This window comes from Pongo abelii, chromosome 10 (assembly GCF_028885655.2).
Source record: "Pongo abelii isolate AG06213 chromosome 10, NHGRI_mPonAbe1-v2.0_pri, whole genome shotgun sequence".
Lineage (NCBI taxonomy): Eukaryota > Metazoa > Chordata > Mammalia > Primates > Hominidae > Pongo > Pongo abelii.
Window position 1 is genome coordinate 90,855,499 of NC_071995.2, and position 24,839 is coordinate 90,880,337.

General features: G+C 39.2%; 1 long non-coding RNA gene across 1 annotated transcript in view; it reads right to left on the reverse strand.

The window, feature by feature from the left end:
- LOC134759527 (uncharacterized) overlaps positions 1 to 11,469 on the reverse strand; it is a 29,114-nt gene extending 17,645 nt beyond the window's left edge. Inside the window, exon 1 of the long non-coding RNA XR_010135811.1 lies at positions 11,279 to 11,469. This is a non-coding gene — a long non-coding RNA (uncharacterized LOC134759527). The remainder of the gene's footprint in view (positions 1 to 11,278) is intronic.
- Between the last annotated feature and the right edge of the window lie 13,370 nt (positions 11,470 to 24,839).

The window sequence follows — 24,839 nt, forward strand, 5'->3', positions numbered from 1 at the left end:
CAACTTTACCAAATATTATTTCTCATTTGACTGCCTTATAAGCTCAATTCCAGCTGAGGTAGACAACTTATTTTATCTTTCACGTAAACTCTGTGCTTTCCATTCTTCCTATCTTATATATTTTCTTGTGTTATTTGCCTATTTGTCTAGAACTGCACTGGCCAATATGGTAGATATTAGCCATACAGTTCCTCAGTAGAATTAGCTACACTTCAGGTGCCCAACAGCTACCACACTACCTCACTAGTATGGTAGATACTAGCCAGATGTAGCTACTGGAAAGATAAAATCCTCTTCTAGACAGAAAAGATATAGAACACTTTTTTTTTTTTTTTTTTTTTTTTAAACAGAGCCTCCCTCTATCACCTAGGTTGGAGTGCAGTGGCACAGTTTTGGCTCACTGTAACCTCTGCCTCCCAGGTTCAACTGATTCTCCAGCCTTAGCCTCCCGAGTAGCTGGGAACATAGGCGTGTGCCACCACGCCTGGCTAATTCTTGTATTTTTAGTAGAGACAAGGTTTCACCATGTTGGCCAGGCTGTTCTCAAAACTCCTGGACTCAAACAATCCACCCACCTCAGCCTCCCAAAGTGCTGGGATTACAGGCATGAGCCACTGCACCCAGCAGAACATTTTCATTACTGTAGAAAGATTTATTCAATAGCACTGCCCTAGAACTTCCTGCTCACATTGCCTCACATTTAATCCTGTGTGATTTCTATTGCCTAGAAATACTACCCTTATTTCTGGTATGCCATGGCACACCACCCCTTTCTGTCATAGCATTTTATTGATGTTGGTCTTATGGTGTTACTACCTCCCATCCTGGAATAGAGTGACTTAAAAATATGCTATGCTCTGTATAGACTGCTATTTTCATTTGTTTCTTTATTAAATTTCTTTGTTAACAATTAATCCCAATCCATTATATAGTAGGTATTCAAAAAAGAATTTGACAAGCCTCATTGAAATATTCTTTAAAGTTTTGTATATATGAAAACATTTCTCTAACAAAGAGTAATGACTTTGCTTCATAAATTTACCAGTTGAACTTAGCATGAAATTTGGGACAGGGAAACTGTTTGTAGGAATATTATATTTTAGAAAGCCTAATGATAAATCGACATGATTTCCATCAATTTATTTTCGCTGGTTTTGGGAGGCAGCATAGTGTAATGAAAAGAAGATGGATGTGGGTACCGGACTACCCTACCCTACCTAATTGATGAATCCTGTTTCATCAATTACTGACCCAGCTTAGCCAAGTGACTTAATTTCTCAGAGCTTCATGGAGATGGTAATAGCTACCTGCCTTAGTTGAAACTCCTTGATAGCAAATGGTAGAAATAGAATCAAGCTAGCTTTTTAAGAACAAAATGTTAATGGACTCATGTAACTGAAAGCATCTTCAACATGGCTGGATCCGGGTGCTCAAATAATGTTATGGCTCCATTTTCAGGCAAAACTCTTGATACATAATAGTGAGATGGCCACTAGCAGTTGCAGGATCATATGCTCTTTACAACTCAGGATCCAAGAGGAACAAAAGAACTTTCCCTTAACTCTAGCAGCATTCCAGGGGGTACTGTCATTGGTCTGTCTTTAGTCAGGAACATCCCTGTATCAACTGTGGCTAGGATATGAGTGGTCAGATAAGCCAAGCCTGGATTAAATTGATATGACAGGGGGCAGGGAAGTGCTGGGTAAAGAAGGGTGGAGTCCCTGGCGAGGGCTACATCCTTGGGCCTGTGCCCATGGACCTGAATGAGGACAGGCATTTCTGTTTTCATGCCCAAAAAGTTGTCTTTTGGCCAGCCACGTCCCCTATCCTGTGCCCATAAAATCCCCGAGACCCTAGTGGACACACACACAAGTGGCTGGATGTTGAGAGGGGCAGAAGAACACATCAGCAGACACCAGCAGGCCAGTGATGGTGTAATGATGCATACGCCGAGGAGAGTATGGCTGCGGGCAGTTGGAGGACAGTCCAGACCCTAGACGGCCTGACTCCAGGGGAAGACCACCTTCCCACTCCATCCCCCTGCTAGCTCCCCATTTATCCCACTTGGAGCTACCTTCATCACCCCATAAAATCTTACGCTCAACCTCCAAGCCCACATGTGATCTGATTTTTCTGGTACACTAGGGCAAGAACCTGGAATACAGAAAACTTCTGTCCTTCTGATAAGGCAGAGGATCTAATTGAGCTGATTAATATAAGCCGCCTACAGATGGCAAAGCTGAAAGAGCACCCTGTAACCCACAGCCACTGGGGCTTCAGGAACTGTAAACACTCAACCCGAGACGCTGCTGTGGGGTTGGAGCCCAGAAATGCTCCCTAGGACCTGCCCATCTGCATGCACCCCCTAGGGGTTTAAGCAGATGGGCACCAAAGAAGCAAGCTACACCCCTGTTGCACATCCCATGAGGGGGATAAGGTGACTACTCCCATTTCAAAATGATCACACTGAGGCCTTGGGCAAGGGGAACAGTCAGGCCCACTCAGCCCAATGAATGATATAGAATTGCTGTAGAATGGAGGACAATCAAAACAGGACAATCAAAACAGGTTATGTCCTCTAATTTAAGAGGTGCTACGTTGTACCACTCCAGAGGGCACTCTTACTGTATTCAATGGGAACAGTGTCTGCTTGAGTTGGGCAACATATAGGATCTCTCTCCATTATAGGTTTGGAGGCCTGCTGGAGATGGGCAACATATAGGGTCTCTCTCCATTATAGATTTGAAGTGATGGTTAAATGGTAAAATATAGATAAAATGCCAAGCAATTAGTAGATACTCAAAAAATCTTTTTATATTTTGCACCAATCTTTTCCACTTAAACTGAGAAAAAGGCATATTATTCAACACTGATTAAGGTCTGTATTAGACCACTCCAGATTTACTAGTACTTGTTCTGAAATAATAGAGAAAGAAATTATAGTTTCTTCTAATATTTCACCTCATATAACATTTTACATTCAATGCAAAGGGTCATGACTCTAATAAGATTAAATATTTTACAGATGGTCCTGCATTTAATTATTAGTACCCCTAGAAATACCATATTAACCCAAGGTTGCTTTGTAACTGTGTTATAATTCAAATAATATGGTAGATGGAAATCTGGCCTCCATTGACCTTTACTTCAACCAGAGAAGTTTCCTATTTGTCAGTTTCACATTCAACAGATTGATATTTGTCAGTTTATCAACAGTAAAAATTACTTTTTTTGCTAATGCAGAAATCTTCAAATATATAACATAAGAAGTTGAGACAATTTTTTTTCCTACATAATCAAGTCCAGAAGTAGGCCATGCAAACTCTGGTATGATAGTTCCACTAAATTATTAGATACCCACATTCCTTTTGACTTTCTATTCCTATATATTTAGAGTCCAGCCCTATCTCCATATTTTTAAGAAGTCTGCCAGAGCTACGGCCATCATGTTGACAATTCATACAGCCTGGAGAGAAAGGGAAAGAGCGAAAAAGGTACATGCCATTTGATTTCGACCTCTTAGAAGAACTTTTTTGGACATCTCCTATTGTATCTTCTTTTGGCTAGCTCTTTGTAATATAAACACACATGTAAAAGAAAAGTGGGGAATCTAGTTTTTATTGTTTTAAGTTGAGCATACTGCTGTCCCAAATAAAAATTGGGGATTTGTTAATAAGAAAGAAGGGGAGAGTAAACATTGAGTTGGCAACTAGCATGCTTTGTCACTTACAAATTAGCATTATTTCTAAGATTTTGTTTGCATAAAAGGTTCTAATCTTTAAAGAGAAAAACCTAAAAGCTCTTGATGTAATCAAACTCTGGGACGAGAAGGTTCATCATACCATTAACTCAATGGTGTGATGCTCAAAGAAGGCAAAGTGGTGGTGACATTCACAAGTGAGATTTAAAAGTGTTAAACAACTCTGTTCATTATGAACATTTTGAATAATAAGTTATAGTCCATGGACACCCTTCACTACTTCCCTAGGATGCTTTTGAAAATGGAGTTAGTAGATTTAAGCAGGTTTTCATTCAACAGTTCCTTATCACAGTGAGCCTGTACCCACTTGGACCAAGAGCGGGGTTAAAATGCAGCCAAACAGGAAGTGGGTGGTGTGTGCGGTGCCACATCTTAGAGCTGTCACTAAAGCCCAGGCTGCCCTCTGGGAGGTCCTCAAATGGGTACATGTTTCAGCCCATCCAGCTCTCATTCCTTTCTTCCCCTTCATGGCCACGGGTAGTGATTATGTCAGCAAGGCAAATGGCTCATTAATGTAGTGGGGAGCCAGATAGAACATTTGGAAAACACTCACATATTTAAATGGGCCAAAATGAGCTTTCTGCTCAAGCTGCCAGCTGGTTTGCCTGTAACATCAGCTTGCTCAGAAGAGGGGAGGAGATCATTTTTGCCAGTACTTATTCAGGTTGAAAAATTATGCTTTACTTTTATTTTAGCAGTCTCTCAAGTGAAGGGTTGATTGCATGATCTCCTTTCTTCACTGCTGGCTTCAACTCTACATGTTCCTCAAAAGCCAACTTGTCTCATCTTCAAGTAGTTTGCCAGATCGCTGAAGGCCTTAGGAGTCTCTCCTAAAACATGACTCCATTCATTGATAGCACAGACCATGTATTTGGTATTCATCACACATTGCTTTGTTGGGTTAGTTGCCTTTTTCTGTTTGGGTCTCCCATCTCCCTAACTGAATTTAAGGCCTCTAAGGTATAGGGAACCATGTAATTTATTATCCTAATTGGAACATTTTTGAGAATAAAAAGAGATATTATTAATAATTACATTGGGACACCTCCCACAAACCTGAACTGTCTGAGCAAATTATGTGTGGCAACTCTGTTAAGGTCAAAGGACATTATTTACTGCTTTTCTCTGATCACCCACAGGGTCTAGTGTAATTCACATGCAAACGGACATCAAACTCTTAAAAATAAGTAGCTTAGCAAAGCAACAAACAATTCCTCTTACAACAGCCATAAAATAGGTGGAAGAGGTGAACAGGTTCCTACTAGTAGGAGATTTAATATTTCAATATAGGAAGTAACCACAAGGTAGAAGGATTTAAATAATCAGATAAAGACTGTTCACAGTGGAAACCAGCCTAAAATTTATGTTCTTACCATTACGAAGCCATGGGGTCCAAACAGGCACTCTTAGCACAAGAATAGAAAGGAAAAAGTATTTTCAATGGGCATTTTTGTAAAGTGTATTCTTGTTTCAGAAGGATCAGACATCCTAATCATCACACTGACATCCACATGGGACTGTGCAAAAGGAAACAGGGACAGAATCAGATAGAAAAATAGACTCATAATCAAGACACTATAAGTTCTCTGCAGTTAGTGCCCTTCCCTAATATAAAGTTTCCATGTCTCCGATTCCCCTCCCTCTGCTTCTCTCTGTGTTTTGCCTACATCCTCAGATTCATACATGTCACTATTTCAGCTATGACATAAAGACATTTTGTCAGGCAGAAGAAAAGTTGGGACCTTCTCTCCCTGTGTCTCTTTCTTGGGAAAAATTTTTCTGGAACTCTCCAAGATGACTTCCTTTGATATTTCATTGGCCAGAATTGGCCTCATGACTATTTCTAAACCAGGCACTAACAAAGGGAAGATTAGAGACTTGTCTTGGACATAGCACCCCGATGCTGGTAAGGTGGGGGGCGGTTATCTTTTCCTGAGGCCTCAATTCAAACAGTCGCTCCAAATGTTGTTAAAGATAACTTTATTTTTAATCAGATACTCTACCCAGAGTGGTAGATCAAGTTACAATCCTCTTGTAACGTGGATAGTGACATCTGAAACATGAGTTCTCTGCACTAGTATACATTTTGTATATATCCCAGCGTTTTTTATAACTTTCATCATTACTGTTGAAAATGACATAGGGTGATATTTTCCTTCTTCATTAACTCCCACTAAATACATCTTTCTATCTAAATTTCCAAATCATTTGTTTATGCCTTTTTTTTTTTTTTTTTTTTTTTTTTGAGACAGGGTCTTGCTTTGTCACCCAGGCTAGAGTACGGTGGTTCAATCGCAGTTCACTTCAACCTCTGCCTCCCAGGCTCAAGCAATCCTCCCATCTTAGTCCCCAGAGTAGCTGAGACTACAGGTGTGCACCACCACACCTGGCTCCTTTTTGTGTTTTTGGTAGAGACAGGGTTTTGCCATGTTGCCCATGCTGGTCTTGATTTCTGGACCTCAAGAGATCTGTCCACCTCAGTCTCTCAAAGTGCTGGGATTACAGATGTGAGTCACTGCGCCTAGCCTGCTTTATGTCATTTTAAAATATAACACTTGGAAATGCCTGCCCTATTTTATATGTATAGGCATGCTTTTCTTATATCCCTCTTCTACTGGACCCCATCACATTATAATACAATCTCCTTGAGACTTGACAGAGTCTTTCTAGGCTGACCATGTAATTTTGGAGAATGAAGAGGTCAGTGGCTCTAAGCAGACAGGGCACTAGGGCAACCGGCATAAATCGGGATTGCTCTGGGCAAAAGAAGACGTATGTCCCTCCCCACTTCCATTTTACATCTCCACAGTGTCCTGCACACTTTAGACGCCATTTGAATGTTGGCTTATGTGAACTTAAGTCACTTCCTATTGAAAAAGTATTTCAAGCTTCACTAAAATTGCAATTCCACTGCATTGTCCACAACAACTGGTTGTCCCTGTTGACCCATTGTAAGAAAAATTGCAGATCAAGTCCAGAACTAAAGATACTTCTTACTTCTAGCCTTAGAAAGAAGACTGAGGCTACTAATAAATGCCATACTGTTTCCCTGATTCCTTAGATTCAAATAGTTCCTATTGACATCTGAAACATGTGAAGGTCCTTTAGAGAACCTCAGACTTAGAATCTGGTTTATACACATGACACATTAAGAGAAAACTAACCTACAGTGGCATTATGGCATCAACAATCAGACAGCAAATGTAGTCTGACACAGATTTATCCCAGCACATACTGAATTTTAGAAATACATTCCTCTTTTCAGGATTTTGGAAATCCTAGAAAAGACCAGGATTTGGAGTTGGAACACCTATGTTTGAATCCTAACCTCCATTACTTCTTTTCTTCAAATAAAATCTCATCTGAAAATCAGGGATAATCATAGTACCTCTATCTATAGAGCCTTTGGGAGAATTAAATGAGATAATGTATGTGAAAGTGTTCCAAACACCAAAGCTCTGTATGAATGCATATTCTCCTTTTCATTCCCTATTTAAATCAACTCTTTTAATTCTATCTCTCTCAAGCAGCCTGAGGCTGGGTCACCAGAACACAAATGTACAGTTACAAGGCTAAAAAAAAAAAAAAAAAAAGCAAAACAACTGGTTGTTACATGATCCTTGACAACAGTTGGACAGACTTTTTCTTAAATCAAATGAAGTGTTTTGGCAGCCTGTAAGTGTAGCCTAAAGTATAGCAAGAAAAGAGAATTATATTCCTTAGGGAGAGTAATTTTAACAGAAGTTCAACTTACACATTTCTAATATCTGTATTTCGAATGTACTGCTAAATGCAAAATGGATATAATTAGTTATGAGATATCTTGCTCTCGGCTACAGTACCCATTAAGCTTCAGCATAATATATCATTCACAACCTAGTCATACTCTGTGATACATTTCAGGACTTCCTATACTGTAGTCTCTTAAAGAAAATAGTATATATAGTTTCAGAACCTAACAGTTGTTCCTTCATAAGGGTTAGAAGTGGATGCAGTATATCTGTGGTCTTCAAATAATTTAGTCAGTCATAAAAATTTATTATGTATAGGCACTATACCTTTTTATGTACAGGTCACTAGCATGTAAATGAAACTGGCACAACAAGGTAAATGTGTATAAAATAAATCACAGAAGATATCTCTCTGATGAGGTATTTCAGTGATGCAGTAGATAGCAAATGATGATTTTGGAGTATTTTAGAGCCCTAATGTAGAATTTTCAACTTCCCCAGTTTATCCTCCAGAAATTATCACTGTGATATACCTGTGATTGCTGAACGGCTATCATACATCTGTAAATGGGCATGCTATTCCTGGTACCTTCTAACTTTGTGATCACTGTCCCCATGCATAAAATATGGAGTCCTGCAGAGCAGCTAGAGAAAGGGTGAGTAAGTAGCTCTGAGTCTGCATCAATGGGGAGCTGTTTAAAAATTGATGTTATCAAGTATGTTCACACATTAAAAACCCAGAAAATGTTGGGCCTCCTCCTATGTGGTTTTCCTGAATTCTTGATGCAACCTAGAAGAGCTAACGTTAAAAAGTAAAGAGCACAGTACAAACAATAAAAGTTCTGTTTGTGAAGACTAATACGGGAAGTGATGCTATGTCTGATTCTAGAATATGGTTAGAGTTTCACAGCCAAGAAACAAGATCTGTAGCTTGATAATTATGTAAATATAGACCTATGTGCAATCAGTCTAGAAGCTCCCTGAAGGCAGGGATGGGTTACCCATATTTTGTCTAACACTTCTTTACATTCTTCTAAGGTGCATCTTGGACACAATAATCATTGTGAACATACTTGATAACATCAATTATTAAATTGGGGAAATCGAAAAATACTCCAAAATCATCATTTGCTATCTACTGCATTACTGAAATATCTCATCAGAACTCTATCTTTTCTGTGATTTATTTTATACACATTTACCTTGTTGTGCCCGTTTCATTTACATGCTAGTGGCCTATACATAAAAAGGTGTAGTGTTTTTTATCCAGTTGAAAAGGCTTTAAAAAAGACTTTTGTAACTTGTAACTTTTTAACTAGTTAAATAGCATCTTAGGAAACAGGGAGAAAGCATTTCAGTTCATTATTCTTCATTTACTGAGTAAAAACCATATGCCAAGTACCATACCCCTGGAGAGGGTATAAGGAGTCTGACTATTACAGCTCTTACCCCCAAGAAACCACAGCAGTGTGGCTAAGTGGAAACTCAAACAAAACAGCATATCAGTTGACAAAAATTTACACATACACATTATATTCATCGTTGCTGGATATTATAAACCATTCCTGCCATAGTTATGAAGGACCTATTTGATCTACAGGTCTAAAATGAACCCGTTTGATATCAGAAGCATATGGCAGTAATTGACTTTCAATAATTGACTTTCCAAATTATCTACACCTAAATAATCCCAGAAAAATTATTCAATTTCAGTTATTTCAATTCAATAGTTTGTTAGGTAGCTGAATTCTTTTTCAGTTTATGGTTGTGTTTTGTGGGTCCAGCCTACAAGAGCTTAACTAAATCTCTAATACTCCAACATGATTATATGAGTGTATATATACACACATAAATATATGAATATATGTAATTTATATGCACATGCACACACATATATCTGAAACTTCAAATATACCATTTTTGTTCTCTCACTGTTCAATTATGAAGCACAGATCTACTGGTCGGGCTTTTCAGCCAGACTACTATAGCCAGCTGTCTTTAGGAGAGTGTGGCTGAGTCCTTGTTATGCAGACAAGAAAAGGAATATTTGAAAGTGCAATGGCCCTGCAAGTGCTCAGATATTCATCGCACACCATGATGATTACATCTGAGAATCTGTTCCTCCTTTATTCTATTTTTTCTTAAGAAACAGTCTTCTCTTTAGGAATGAATATGTGGAAGCAAAATGACTAGTTTATAACAGGCAGTACTCAAAAATGTTGTGAGTACAATGTAGAAACCTAACAGTGAAATTGCAAACTGAGAAAAGGAATCAAACAAGGGCAGAAAAGCAAGCGTTAAGGCTCGAGAATAAATTATGCATAGGACAAATTGGTACTCATTTTGAGAAGGAGAGGAGAGGTGAATTTAAACAGTCAAGTAATAAAAAGTCATTGTTCAGTGGAGGCTGTCTAGTGTAATGTTTAACAGCATGGACCCTATCCCAAGAATTTAGTCTGAAACCTGAATCTCCCACATACAAATTCTATGACATTGAACCAGATCTTAAAGTCTCTAAATTTCTCTTTTGTTTTGTTTTGCATGTAGGGAGAGGAGTATATACTTCTTAAGGTTGTGAAAAGGATGGTTCATAATAAAACTATGTAGCATTATTGAGTACATACTATATGTAGGGATGTTACATGAATAAATTTATGAACCCTCATATTAACCCAATCCAGCAAGTACCTGCACTATTATTACTATTCCTATTTAATATTTAAGAAAACTCAGGTTTGACTGGATTAGGTGACTTGTCCAAAGGGATAAAGTTTAGATTTTTTTGTTTTTGTTTTATGTAGCATAGAGACTTTTTTCAACTTTTAGATTCAGTGGGTATGCATGCATGTTTGTTACCTGGGTATATTTCATGATGAAAGCTGAGATTTGGACATGGCAGAGTGATTCTAAAGCCCATGGTTAAAGGACTATGCTGTCATATTGCCATGTAAAGTGCTTATCATAGCTTAGCATAGAGTAAGGCTTCCACATGCAAACCAAAAGAGAGACACTAAACATTAGCTGAAGAGGAAAACCAAATCACCCACCAGGAGGAAACTGACCTGGCCTTTTCTCCCTAGTGTATCACATGATATGATGTGTGCAGGTGTCAGATGATGCTGAGATGGCCGACAGAGCTCAATTCAGAAACAAGTGATGAGCTCCTTAACAAATTCCCTCAGGAGAGAACTGCCTTCCCTCCCCTTTCAAATGAGGCTGACCTTGAAGTTGTGCCTAAATTGCTCACCACAATCTCAGGCTCAACTTGCTGACTCATCTGTCCAAAACACATACATCCCCAACTTCTCCCTATTTCATGGGGTATCAAAAATAGAGACTTGAACCTCATAAAGTTAGTACAGGCCAGGGTGTTCACCATCTTCATAGCTGATTTATAGTTGCTTTATTAAACTGCCTCCGATCTGGTTAGCAGGCTATGAATGTGAACACCTAGTTAGAGCTGACCTTCAATCCAATTGGAACAGTAGACTTCTTTATTACACTTGAAAACCTAAAAATGTTCAAGGGGAGGTGGAAGGGAGGAGAGGCAGGCAGAGGGTGCTAGGTGCTTTGTTCAACCACCATGGTTCCCTCTGTCAAGATGGAAGATGGCTGTGGCTTAAAGCTTCTGCCCATCTTTGTCCTCTGGAAATATTTATATTATACAAATCAAAGAATGGAACGCACCTGCCTCCTCATTCTTCTCCCCTCCCCTGACACTGGAATGAATGCATACTCTTCACACAATAGTCCTTGTTGAACACAGGACCCACAGGAAACCTGTTACCTCAAATAACTGTCACATTCTCATGTGTTCAGTCACAGGAAGAATTTCAGTTTCTCTCTTCCCCACGATTGGAGATGAGGCTGAGGTCACGAGAGAGAAAGAGCCCTGTCTTGTCTCCCAACAAGAGGGGTCTGTGCAGCTGCTGGGCCCACAGCAGACAGAAGGCACACGGCAGCTGAGGCTCTTTAGAAGGCTTCCCACCCACTTCCTGAGTCTGGCTTTGATTTCTTAAAGGGCAGATGCACTTATTCCAGCGTCGCTCCCTGATTCAGCTGTCGGGGGGAGGGTGGAATAAAAAGCTAAAGCAACCATTTCCTTTTCTGTAGCTCCTTTGCTTTGTCTCAGATCCTCTTTTCTGAGTTATCTGCTACCAAGTCTGTCTCTCCTTCCGCTCAGAGCAGCAGTGGCTGAGTTTTGCCGAGTGCTAGATAATCACTGATCTTAATTATAAACAGCCTCAGCTCAGAGGAATGGTTTTGATAGGAAAGTCAACACCAGGACGCAAGATGGGTAGGTAGCAAAATGGAACCCAAGCCAGTTTTCCAATGAAAAACAGATAAAATATATTTATAAGTACGATTCAATTCATCCTCCACGTAGTTGCAGCTTGGAGGCTCCTTGTGAACTGACCTCTGTCTACTGTCCCCTTTAAACTTTTTTTTGTTTGTTTGTTTTTGATACGAAGTCTCACTCTGTCGCCCAGGCTGAAGTGCAGTGGTACAATCTCGCCTTACTGCAACCTCCGCTTCCTGGGGTCAAGCGATTCTCCCGCCTCAGCCTCCAGAGTAGCTGGGATTACAAGCACGCACCACTACGCCTGGCTAATTTTTTTTGTATTTTTAGTGGAGACGGGGTTTGCCATGTTAGCCAGGCTGGTCTGGAATTCCTGACCTCAAGTGATCCGCCTGCCTCGGCCCCCCCAAAGTGCTGGGATTACAGGCTTGAGCCACCACGCCTGGCCACCCCTTTAAATTTTATACTTCAGTAATAGTGTTGATCTTACCTCCAAAATACAGAGCTGTTTCATGCTTCTGTACCTTTGTGGACTCTTGCCTCTGCCAGAAATGCCTTCTTACTGTGTCTTCCTGGAAATATCTTATTTGACTTTTAAAAACTGGTGCAGACCTCACCGCTTCATCTACCCCCAGTGTTTTTCATTTAATTGGTCTGGGATGTGGCCTGAGCCCTGGGAGTTTTAAGTGCTCCCCAGGTGATTCTAATCTGCACCAGAGTTTGACAATCACTGCTTCAGGCCAGCAGTTTTCAGACTTGAGCAGGCATCAGAAACAGCTGGAGGGCTTGTTAAGGCACAGATTGCAGGGTCCATCCCCTGAGTGTAGAATTCAGTAGCTCTGGAGAATTTGTATTTCTTTCTTATTTTGTTTCCTCTTTTGTTTTGTTTTGTTTTGTTTTACTTTTTTTTTTTTGATCTTGTTGCATACCAAGTTTTTTTTTGTTTGTTTTTTGTTTTTTAAGGGATTTGCTGATGTTTTTACTATTAGTATTCACATTATTTCATTTCCTTTTTAAAAAAAAAATATTTAAAACAGACAAAAATTTTATGTATTTATGGTGTACAACACGATGTTTTAATATAGGTACACATTGTGGAATGGCTACATCAAGCTAATTAATATACGCATTACCTTAATGCATGTCATTTTATTTATTTAATTAATTAATTTATTTATTTTTTGCAGTGAGAATTTGCCTTTCTAACAAGTTCCCAGTTAAGGCTGATTCTGCTGGTCCTGGGATCAGGTTTTGAGAATCAATGCTCTATTCAAACTCGCTAGCTTGCACAGGTTCCTTATATTGCACTTGCCACCCTGCATTGTCATCAACTTATTTGCATGTCTATTTCTGTCTTTTGAAGGTAAGGACTTTAGCTTTTTTATCGCATTACAGAGCACTGCACCTGGTGTATAGTAGATGCTCAACACATGATCACTTAATGAGTAAATATTCAGGGTCTAGTTGTCACAGAGAAAGAAAGTCATGTACCAAATTTATGTCAACTTTTAAACATAAAGTTTTTAATCCAATAAATATCCCATGCCTCTAAATTTAAATCTAGAAAGGGGTTCTCTAAGCCTCTATGAATTACATCTTGGATTTTGGTGACAGGATTGGGTTGGCAAAGTACTCCTCAGTACACGAGGATAAAAAGGCCCTGCGCAAAAGCAGATAGGATTACATTTACATCAACAACATCTCTTTTTAAACTGACATTTAATGATTATCTCTATCAATAAAGGCCTTTTAAGAGCTCTCCATAAAATGTTGTGAAAAATGAGAACATTTAAAATACAGACAAACAATGGGCCCCGTTCATACAACTTCTTCACATTATTTCTCCAGTATCATGGATCTCAACCAGGCTCACTCATCCTTCTCCAGTGAAGTTGGCACATGTTAACCATATTGATCGTCTGATTACAAATGTAGACTGTGGCAGGCAGTATTTACAAAAGGAACCCATTTGTCCCTGTGGCTTGTATGTAGATATCGGACTTAATACACGCTCAACTACAAAGCAATAGAACCAGGTAGTAAAATGTTACTCCCAAGGAGATTAGACTCCTATACAGAACAATGATTTCATTGTTTCATATAACTTTATAAAGTAAGTCCAAAGAGATGTTTTTAAAAGTTTCCTAATCCTTACTAATTTCTTAAATACCCACTCCTCAAGAAGAATAAATTCTCTCTCTATTCATTGATCCATAGAATACTTTTAAAAACCTAATAATGTGTTGGCATAGGTCTTTCTGAACCCAAAACCCAGACCTATGTCTTTCTGAACAAAATATGTGATATTGTGTGTGTGTGTGTGCGTGTTGCTTGCTGTCCATTTCAGCAGCCTTCTACTTTGATGACAACCTGATTATTCTGGAAAAAAGCAGTTTCTGTCCTGCAGCATGTAGTTATTTGGAATTTCAGTAGTAACCAGGTAACATTTTTCATTGAGTCAGTGGGGAAACAGAAGATGAGAAACTCACCCTTCTGAGTTTCTGGTCAATATTTCTTGATTGGAGCTCTGGGTCTCTGGGTCCTCTCTAATTGTTACCTAGAGACTGGGTCTTTAGATTATAAAAATGTCAAAATACCTGGATATTGACTTTTTGAATTCAGTATATCGCGATTGAATTCCACTTCAACAATAGCAGGTGGCCAATGGGTTGAATATGATCGAATCAGGAATGAAAGATTCCGTAGACTGTACCTTTCTTTTCAAAAATAAAATTTTGAAAAGTACAGATTTGCCTAAAATATATGGGTAATACATTCAGAGTGCAGACTGACCATGTGTAAGTTGTAAAGCCTGCCATATGAGGAGGCAGAAACAGATGTAGTAGCTGTTCCCTGCTGGTATGTGCTCTATGTCTTTGGTTGGCTGGGTGGTTGGCTGGTTGGTTTGGTGGTTGGTTGCATGGGTGGGTGGGTGGTTGGGTGGTTAGGTGAGTGGTTGGTTGGTTGGGTGGGTGGGTGGTTGGGTGGTTGGGTGAGTGGTTAGTTGGTTGGTTGGGTGGGTGATTGGTTGGTTGGTTTTCAAATTATCATGACTGCCTTCATTTTTTTCTGTTTCCTCCTCCTCAATCTTAAATGAGAGGACTATGAATGTACCCCTGGCAGGCTGTTCCCAATTCTTCAGGGCCCAAGTCAGGAGTGCAAATGGAGGCCTATATGCCTTATGTCTAAATATTTTAAAGTTATAACTGAAGCATACAGACTGCCCAATAAAATATATTTTATCCCCTTCCTAAACTAGTATATCTTCCTAATGACAAACTGTTTTAAATATAAAAGCTATTGTTTTTATACATTTAAAAATCTATAAAATATCAAAGATGACTGAATTAATATTGTACATGTCTGGGTATTCAATTGATGGGCTGCCAAAGTTTGGGTGAAGAATTAAGTAAAAACATATATAATTTAAAAAGTATTTCATATGCATTTTTAAAAATGTATTTCTTTGCTTTTATTTAAGTAAATCACAAGTTTGATTCTATTGATAATGATGATCTAAAGGATCAAAAATTAAAATGTGATTATGTCCAAAATATTCAAAGTTTGAGTATATTTTAATCAAAAACATAAAATAAAGCAAACCTGAAATATAAAAATCAGTTTTTTGTTTCCAAATAGTTATTTTTCTTCTCAAACATTCAAATTATTTTATAACATGAAAAGAGAAATATGAATTATAATTAAGAGGTATAACAAATATGAATAAAGATTATTAAATAAAGCTTATATTTTATTTTCTTAAAAAGTAATTAAATGTCATTAAATGTTTATAAAACTTAAACCAATCACAATTCCACAGGGCAATGTACATTTAGTTACCAATGTAAAGAGCCAATATCTTGCTGCACACATGCTTTACAAAGGAAGAACTGGACAAGTTAAAATAATTTGTTTTTATTTTCTTTATCTAAGTGTGCCTGTCATTCAAATGCTCCCTGTATTCTTAAGCATTTTCTGACTTCCACATTATCAGAAGCACAATCCACAAATCTTCATGGCACGTGGATGTAGTTTTTTGTTGTTGTTGTTCTTAGGACATAGGTCAACTGATTTGGAGAAGTATTTTCCTAGGGCCTGAATGGTGTGCACCACAGAAGTGAATGTTTTAGGATTTCAGTAATGCTGTGATGGCTCCGAGTGTAAGATTCCAAGTCATAGAGGCCCCTATGTGTTTGCTAACAAATGTAGTGTTTCTGGGTTTGCTGTATGCAGGGCAATCTAGGGCTTGAAATTCATGGGGACTTTTATTCTCATATACCTCTGCTTGGCTCAGGCCTTCAGAGATTCTCAATGGGATTATGTGTAGCCTCATTTCTTCTAGACTCAATTTCTCCTTGTGGCTCAGGAATACACATAGGTGAGTGAAGAATCATTTTCTCCCTCTTTCAAACCCAGATTCTGAGGCTACTTGTGAATAAGTGAAATAAAGCAAATAAAAATATTATCAAATATACCTGTGGCTAATGAACCACTCAGCCTCTTTTACCCAAAGTTCACCATACAAAAACTGGAACTGCCTAATTTGGCAAGAACAGTTGTGGCCTGATTCCAGTTACTGACAGGTGAATGGTATTCAAGACACAAACATTACTTGATGATTAGTGCATATCATCCTTTGCATGATTAGGTTCAGCTGCAAAGCATAAAAATCCTAACCAATATTAATTGAGCATTCATTATGTGCCAGGTAGTTTGCTAAGAGCTTCGTATGTATGCTCTCATGTGGTCCTCCCCATTGTCTTGGAAGAGGACTGAAGCTTTAGGGAAGTTAAGCAGCTTGCCTAAGATAACACAGCAGGGAAGTAATAGCAATGGGATTTAAATTCAGGTTATCCAATGTGAAAGCCTGTGCACTTAAACACTATTCCACTCTGCTTGCCTCTGTGTTACTGGCATCAGATATAGGGTTGGGAAGGTCTGTGACCAGGTAAGGTCAAGATAGGGAAAACTGAATCAGCTGCCAAGTTGTACCCCAAGGGAAGCAACCACCAATCCAGTGTGACAAATCCAAAGGAACACAATAGCCTTGTGTTTGATTTGAACTGATTTTACTTCCAAGGAACTAGGTTGGTGTGTGGACAACACAGCAGATTATAGAATCTTTGGGCTGATGCTCGAAATAAACTCAACATGCTGGAAAGGCAGAACTCCAGTCTAAGGGAAGATGGAAACAGAAATAACATTATTGGGCACTTACTACATGCTAAGGCTTTCACACATTCTGCTCATTTAATTATTGAAACAAACTTGTAAAGCAAGTATTATTTCCCCCATTTCCCAAATGGGAAAAGAAGTTGTGTAACTTGCCCATGACCAAATAGCTAATAAGAAATGGAACCAAGAAAAATAATCTAAATTAGCTTGATTTCAGATTTGGGGATGTTATTATTATTATTAAACAAATCACATTGCCTCTCCAACACTTCTCTGGACCCAACTAAAGGACTAAGTGGGAAAACAGTAGCACAAAGTCCCACCCTCATACCTAGTTTCTTACTCATGTTAAATGATGCCAGTAAAATGCCCTGCAGGTTTTGGGGAAAGGCCTTGACTCAGGGCAGATGAATATGTCCAGGAGTAGCAGCCAAGACTAATTAATTCCAGAGTCCACCCATGGGTAGAGCTCATAGACCCGTACATCTGACCTAGGTCAAGACTGACTCACAAATTGGGCTGGTTTGAGTCCCAGGACACAGACCAAAGTGATGAGACAGATTAGGGCCAGCAAATACTGAATTGTGTCCTGTTGGTGGGCTCTGCTGGGATGCTTAGCCTAATTGTGCTTCCAAGAGTGAGATCATTATGTTTTTTTCTTCTAACCTAGAAAACCCTTGTAGCTCTTAAAGCTATACCATATGATACCTGTCCATGACTGGACTCACACTTAACAGAAGTACCTGAGACTCGGACGATCCTTGGAGCAGACAAGGACATCAAATTACTAACTGCAAGTGTGTAATAGAAATCTATTTACTTCAGGTAAAAGCCTCTTTATAGAACAACAACAACAAAAGATTGAATATTATGATGGATTTTTAATTAGGAAATGACCAGAAACAGTGATGAAAAAGGGGGCTTAGAGAATATTAGAAGCACATTGCTTTGGATACATGAATAGGAAAAGTGCAAGAACTGGAACCTGTAAGCAAAAATCCGTGGAATGTTCAGTTCAGCTGCTGAATTGCCCACAGCTGTCTGGGATATTCTCCTTTTGAACCAGGCTTCTTCTTTGTCTATTGAGGTAATCTGTTCCTCTGTGTGCTCTTTTCAATTTCAATATCCATTGTCACTGTCATGGACAAAGTTATGAAGACTGCCTGACTTACATCTGCTTGGTCATGGGCTCCAAAAATGAAATGAAATGTGTGTGTGAGGAGGGTGAGTCATTCTTTCCTATTGGAAGTTGCTAATTAATTGGGTGGTTAATAAAGAGAATATGAGGCTTTATATATTTTGGGCTAGAGGACACAGAATTCAAATCACTGCCACATGCCATTTCATGTCAACCAACATTTATAGAGCACCTACTATGTACAAGACACTGCAGAAAGTATGAAAACAGGTAAGCCACAGTCCTTGTTCTCAGGAAACTCAAAATACAGTGTCAGAGATAGAGGTGAACAACTAGCAATAAAGTCAACCAGAATAAAATGAGAGCTAAGACACATGTACAAAGGATGCACCATGAGGGCAGAGAGGGAGCCTCTGCTAAGAAGAGGTAGTGTTGATGGGTGTTAGATGGAGGGGAGAAAGTCATTCCAAGATGAAAGAAGAATGAGCCAGCCAAGAAGTCCCAGAAAGTTCAGTCAGAGAAGGAAAAGGAGAACTGAGAAAGTGTCATGATAGCTAGTAAATATGCTCAAATCTTCCTATCCCCCAAATATCATCCATTGTCTGTGCTTCATGTCAACCCTTTGCCCAGTTCTCTTCTTCCCTGCATGGCCAAAGTTTTTACTGCTTTGTTCTTTTCTTGGCAAATGAAATCCTCAGAACCTTTATAGGTAGTGAAAGGTATGCTCTTCCCTGCCTTCCCCACCTCACTCAGTTAAACTTATTTTACTGAGAACTGCTGATACTCAAGATTCATGCATGAGGTGTGACCTGTCTTCCAATATGCCTGGGACACCACGTAATGATCACTGATATTCATTGGACTGCTGCTATGTGCCAGGCGTTGCTTAAGTGTTTCATACAATATGTATATAAGGGGCCCAGATCTGAAGATGGCCCTCAATGATCCACACCTCCTGGCTACACCCTTGTGTAGTCCCCTTACACATTGTACTGGGATTGGTCTGCATGGCCAGTGCAAGGCTACAGAAGTGACAGATGCCACTTCCTAGCTTAGTTGTAAGAGATTATGGCTTCTGCCTTGATTTTTCTCTCGCTAGGATCACTCACGCTGCAGAAGTCATTGAGAGCCCATGCGGTAGAAAGATGAAGCCTCTTTCCAACAGCCATGCAAGTGAGCTTGGAAGTAAATCATTCAGCTCCTATCAAGTCTTTGGATTGCAGCCCTAGCTGAGAGCTTGACTGCAACTTCATGAGCCACAGCCACCTAGCTAAACTATTCTTGAATCTGTGATCCTCAGAAATTGTGTGAGATAACGAATATTTGCTGACTTAAACTTTAAGTTTTCAAGTAATTTGTTATGAACAATAGACAACTGATACAGTATGTATGTCTATATTCTTGTTTTTTGAGTGTAATTCACATAAGATAAAACACACAGATCTGGAGTGTTCAGTTCTGTGAGCTTTGATCATTGTATACAAATGTGTAACCATTACTCAAAAAAGATATACAATATTTCCATCACCTAGAAAAGTCCCTTGTCTCCTTTTCCAACTAATTCCTAGTCTTCTCTCCTATCAGAAAAAAAAACCCCACCATTTTGGTTTCTATCGTCATAGTTCAGTTTAGACAATTTTTGAACTTCACGTAAGTGGATCACCCAGTATGTCTATTTTGTACCCAGCTCACCATAATGTTTTTGAGATTTAACTGGGTTGTTGTATGTACCAGTAATTTTATCCTTTTAAGTCTACTGCTGATTAGTATCCTATTTTATGAATATACCATGATGTGTTTATTCATACTCCTGTTGATAGACATTTGGGTTGTTTCTGATTTTTATTTATTGTGAACAAGGCTGCCATCATTGTACAAGTCTTTTTGTGGACATAAGTTCTCAGTTCACTAGAGTAAATACGTAGGAACGGAAATCCTGGATAATATTATAAATGCACATCTAACATTATGAGAAACTGACAAAGATTTTTTGAAAGAGTTTGTTTCATTTTACACCCCCACCAGCAATGTATGGGAATTCCAGTTACTTCACATTCTCTCTAGATTTGGCCTCATCAGTCTTTTGATTTTAGTCATTTGCTGGGAGTGAAATGGCATCTCATTGTGGGTTTAATTTTCCTGATGAGCCATGATGCTGAGCATCATTACTGGCCACTGACATACCTTCTTCTATGAAGTCTCTGTTCAAGTTTCATCATGGATGCCACCTGGACTCTCTGCTGACAGGATGTTCCCTAAAATCACTGCTTGTTGAAGCACATCTGTATCAGCTTCTCCCTTGAGCCCACACCATCCTTTCCCTCAGCACCCTTCTCTTATACACAGTCTTGCCTCCCTCCCTCGCCGTCCCTGTCTCCACTCTCCTTTTCATTGTAGGCTCAACAAATCTTGCCCTGAAAACAGCTGCCCCAGTAATAACCTATTAAATATCTACCCCAGTTCTAGCAGTGGGCTCAATGTGTGAAAATTAAAAAGAGAAGAGTAGTGGTAGGCTGGTAAATATTTAACAGCTGGCTCTCTGGAAACAAAAATTAATTAATTAAAAAGAAATTTTTGCTTGTGGGAATAAGTTTATTGGAACTACATTTGTTTGTTTTTAATTCTTAAATTTTTTTCTGTGTATTTAGCTGATATATACATATATAATTTGTTTCTTAATTCATATTTTCACAATTTTTAAAATTTTATTGATATTAATGGATTTTTAATTAAATAAATTTTGTTAAACTTATGCATTAATTCTAATAATCTATATACAAATAATTTGCATAGATTTTCAACATATATAATTATATGTCATCTGGGAATAATGGGAGATTTACTTATTTCACTCCAATATGTATACCTTTCTTTTTTCATTTTCTTTTTTTTGTTTGTTTTTTTTTGTTCGTTTGTTTGTTTGTTTTGAGACAGAGTCTGTGGAGTGCAGTGGCATGATCTCTGCTCACTGTAATCTCCACCTCCTGGGTCCAAACCATTATCACACTTCAGCCACCTAAGTAGCTGGGACTATAGGCATGTGCCACCATGCCCAGCTAATTTTTTTGTATTTTTAGTTGAGACGGAGTTTCGCCATGTTGGCCAGGCTGGTCTCAAACTCTTGGGCATGTGTGATTGGTCTGCCTCAGCCTCCCAAAGTGCTGGGATTACAGGCATGCGCCACCATGCTGGCCTACCTTTATTTTTTCTTATTCTATGGCGCTGTCTAGGATCCTCCCTACCAATGTTGAAATGAAGCAGTAAGAGTGAGCCTCTTTGTTTTGTTCTTTATTTCAAGAAAAATGTTTCCATTTCACCTTAAAATCTGATGTTTTTGTTGGTGTTCTTTAAAGTTTATAATTTTTTTAAATTTCTAGTTTGCCAAAGATTGGTTATTATGGAAAAAATAAATAAAACACCCTGATGCATATACCAATTTTCTGTGTGATAAATACTCCCAGCACAACCACTTCCAAGCTATCAATGTAACTTCACTAAAGGTGGAGCTGGGAAGAGATACAGAGTAGCCCACCTTATAAATCATGTTTCTACATGACAATTGTCTTTCATAAGCCCATAGGAGCCTTCCCCCAGCACCACTGGTAAGGGCTAACAATTAATTTGGAAGAATGATTGACAAATAAGAGAACAGCACAAAATAACACACAGTTAAGTCTTCTTGTGCATTGCAAAACTGTAGACAGATTAGAAGTAAAGAAAATGCCAAAAGCTGAAAGTAGTGGTTCTCACCCTTGTCTACATGTTGGAATAACCTGGGAAGCTTTAAAAACATTCTAATACATGGGAACTACCCCTAAATATTTAGAATTGGTGAAAAGTAAGGCCAGAGCATTGTTGTTTGTTGTTTGTTGTTTTTCTTTCTTTTTTAAAAAACCTCATCAGCAGATTGGACCTAGATGATTTTAAAATCTAGCGAAGGTTCAGAACCACTGGTTTAAAGAAGGATGAAGGTTTTGACAAATTTGGATAATTGGGGCAGTGTGGGAAGGTACCCAAGCAAAAGATGTGGAACAAATAAATGAATGGTAAATGCTTCAGGAAGATTGAGAAAACTCACTAGACAGGAGCTAGGCAATCTTACACGGAAGTGGCAAGAAAAATAAATGATTTTAAAGCTGTAGATAAAAGGTTCTTCTGTGAGAACCTGGCCCCATCTCCACGGAACTCTAGATTTCCAAAGAAAGCAAGCCTCAGGTTCCCAACAAAGGACACTTGTTTCCCATGAGGGCTGATGTGACATTGCCAAGTCAGTGGCCTTGAGAGTTGGGGACTTGGACAGGAAGATTGCTCTGCCTCAGACCCTGGAAAGCCAGGAGAGAATTCAGACTCCTGGCATATTGAGCTTAAGCAGATTTTATTTAAAAGAAAATTCAGTCTGGTATGTCTTAGTTCTGGTAGGTCAGTATGCTTCCAACTTTGATGTCCATGTGAATCATCCAGGTGTCTTGGTAAAATTCAGATTCTGCTTTAGTGATGGGGCCTGATGGTCTGTGTTTCTAACCAGTTTCTAGGTGCTGCTGATGCTACTTAGGGTCATAAGGCTGAAGTTAACAAGGCATCATTTACTTCAGGGTTGTTTTACAAGAAAAACACCATGCTTAAATTGACTCGTGCTCCCATATTTGGCTGGAGATTTGGGCCTATTTTACAGCAGAAATCTGCCCTTTATCCAGAGCCTGGGCAACCTTTAACACAAGCTCCCCTCTCCTGTCTTCTCTAAGTTATTTTTCTATTGACCTTCTAAATTGATCTTCTCAGTCCTGCGGGAAATTCTTATCTGGATAACTAGACTTATGTCCAGATGCCCAATAGTCATCATTTTTTGGGCTCCCACTTATGTGTAACACAGGTGACACCTATTACAGATGTTATTTTTCCACTCCTCAGCTGAGGAACCTAAGGCTCAATGAATGATGGAAAGTTATCCCAAACCTCCAAGTAGTGGCCACACCAGGATATAATCCAGGTTTGTTTGTCTCTCAAGCCACCATTCTTTCCGCTTTCGGTGGCTTTGAGTCCACCCAGGCCCAGCACAAAAAACCACAAGTCTGCTGACCTAGCTCCCAAACCTCAGCTGAAAACTACACCTCTATTCTGGGGACCTGCAATTTATTTATTTATTTATTTTATTTTATTTATTTTTGAGACAGAGTCTCACTCTGTCACCCAGGCTGGAGTGCAGTGGTATGATCTCAGCTCACCGCACCTCCGCCTCCCAGGTTCAAGCAATTCTCCTGCCTCAGCCTCCTGAGTAACTGGGATTACAGGCACCTGCCACCACACCAGGCAAATTTTTGTAATTTTAGTAGAGACAGAGTTTCACCAGATGGGCCAGGCTGGTCTCAAACTCCTGACCTCAAGTGATCCTCCAGCGTTGGTCTCCCAAAGTGCTGAGATTACAGACATGAGCTGCTGTGCCTGGCTGGGACCTTCAATTTAAAATGTATCTCCATCAGAAAGAGCAAATGGAGGTTGTTTCGGACATGATGCAAAACAATATACTTACTTAATGAGTTGAAAATAATTTGAACAGTCTTTTTCAAAGTATCCTGATATAGTTTGAATATATGTCCCTACCAAATCTCATGTTTCATTGTAATCCCCAATGCTGGTGGTGGGGCCTGGTGGGAGGTGTTTGGGTCCAAGGCAGATCCCTCATGGCTTGGTGCTGTCCTCGCCATAGTCAGTGAATTTTCATGAGGCATGATCATTTAAAAGTGTGTGTCACTGCCTCCCCCTTGCTCCTGCTTTTGCCATATGACACACCTGCTCCAACTTTATCTTCTGCTGTGAGTAAAAGCCCCCTGAAGCATCTCCAGAACCTGAGCAGATGCTGGTGCCATGCTTGTACAGCCTAAAGAACTGTGAGCCAATTAAACCTCTTTTCTTTATAAATTACCCACTTTCAGGTATTTTCTTATAGCAATGCAAGAACAGCCCAACATGTATACTCTCAACTGAATTCAATAAATATTTACTGGCTGGGCACAGTGGCTCATGCCTGTAATCCCAGCACTTTGGGAGGCTGAGGCGGGCAGATCACCTGAGATCAGGAGTTTGAGACCAACATGATGAAACCCCGTCTCTACTAAAAGTACAAAAATTAGCTAGGAGTGGTGGCAGGTGCCTGTAATCCCAGCTACTCAAGAGGCTGAGGCAGGAGAATAGCTTGAACCTGGGAGGTGGAGGTTGCAGTGAGCCGAGATCGCGCCACTGCACTCAAGCTTGGATGACAAGAGTAAGACTCCATCTCAAAATAAAAAAATAATAAGGTACTGAGCATATACCAGGTGCTGGGCAGTGCTAGGCACCTAGTGATACAAAGAAGAAAAGAATGGGAGGAAATACAGATACAAGTACATTTCATGTTGGCCATAATGTACTATCAACTTTTACTAGGAGTGTAAGAGTATGAGTCAAATAGGAAAAGGAATTAATTTTATGGGGAGGGCAGAAGGATGTTGTTCTAGGTATTTATTGACCTTAGGGGGCTAAACATCAGGAGTTATATCATCTCTGCCTTTTCATTAATAATGAATAATAGCTAATCATTATACCAAACATTTATTGAACACTTGCTGTGTGACAGACGCTGTCAGTCACTTTCCCTGCATTACTTCATTTCATCCTCACAATGACCATAGGAGTCAGGTACTATTATTACCCCCTCCTCACAGATGAAGAATTGGAGAACTGGAAATGTTTAAGTAACTT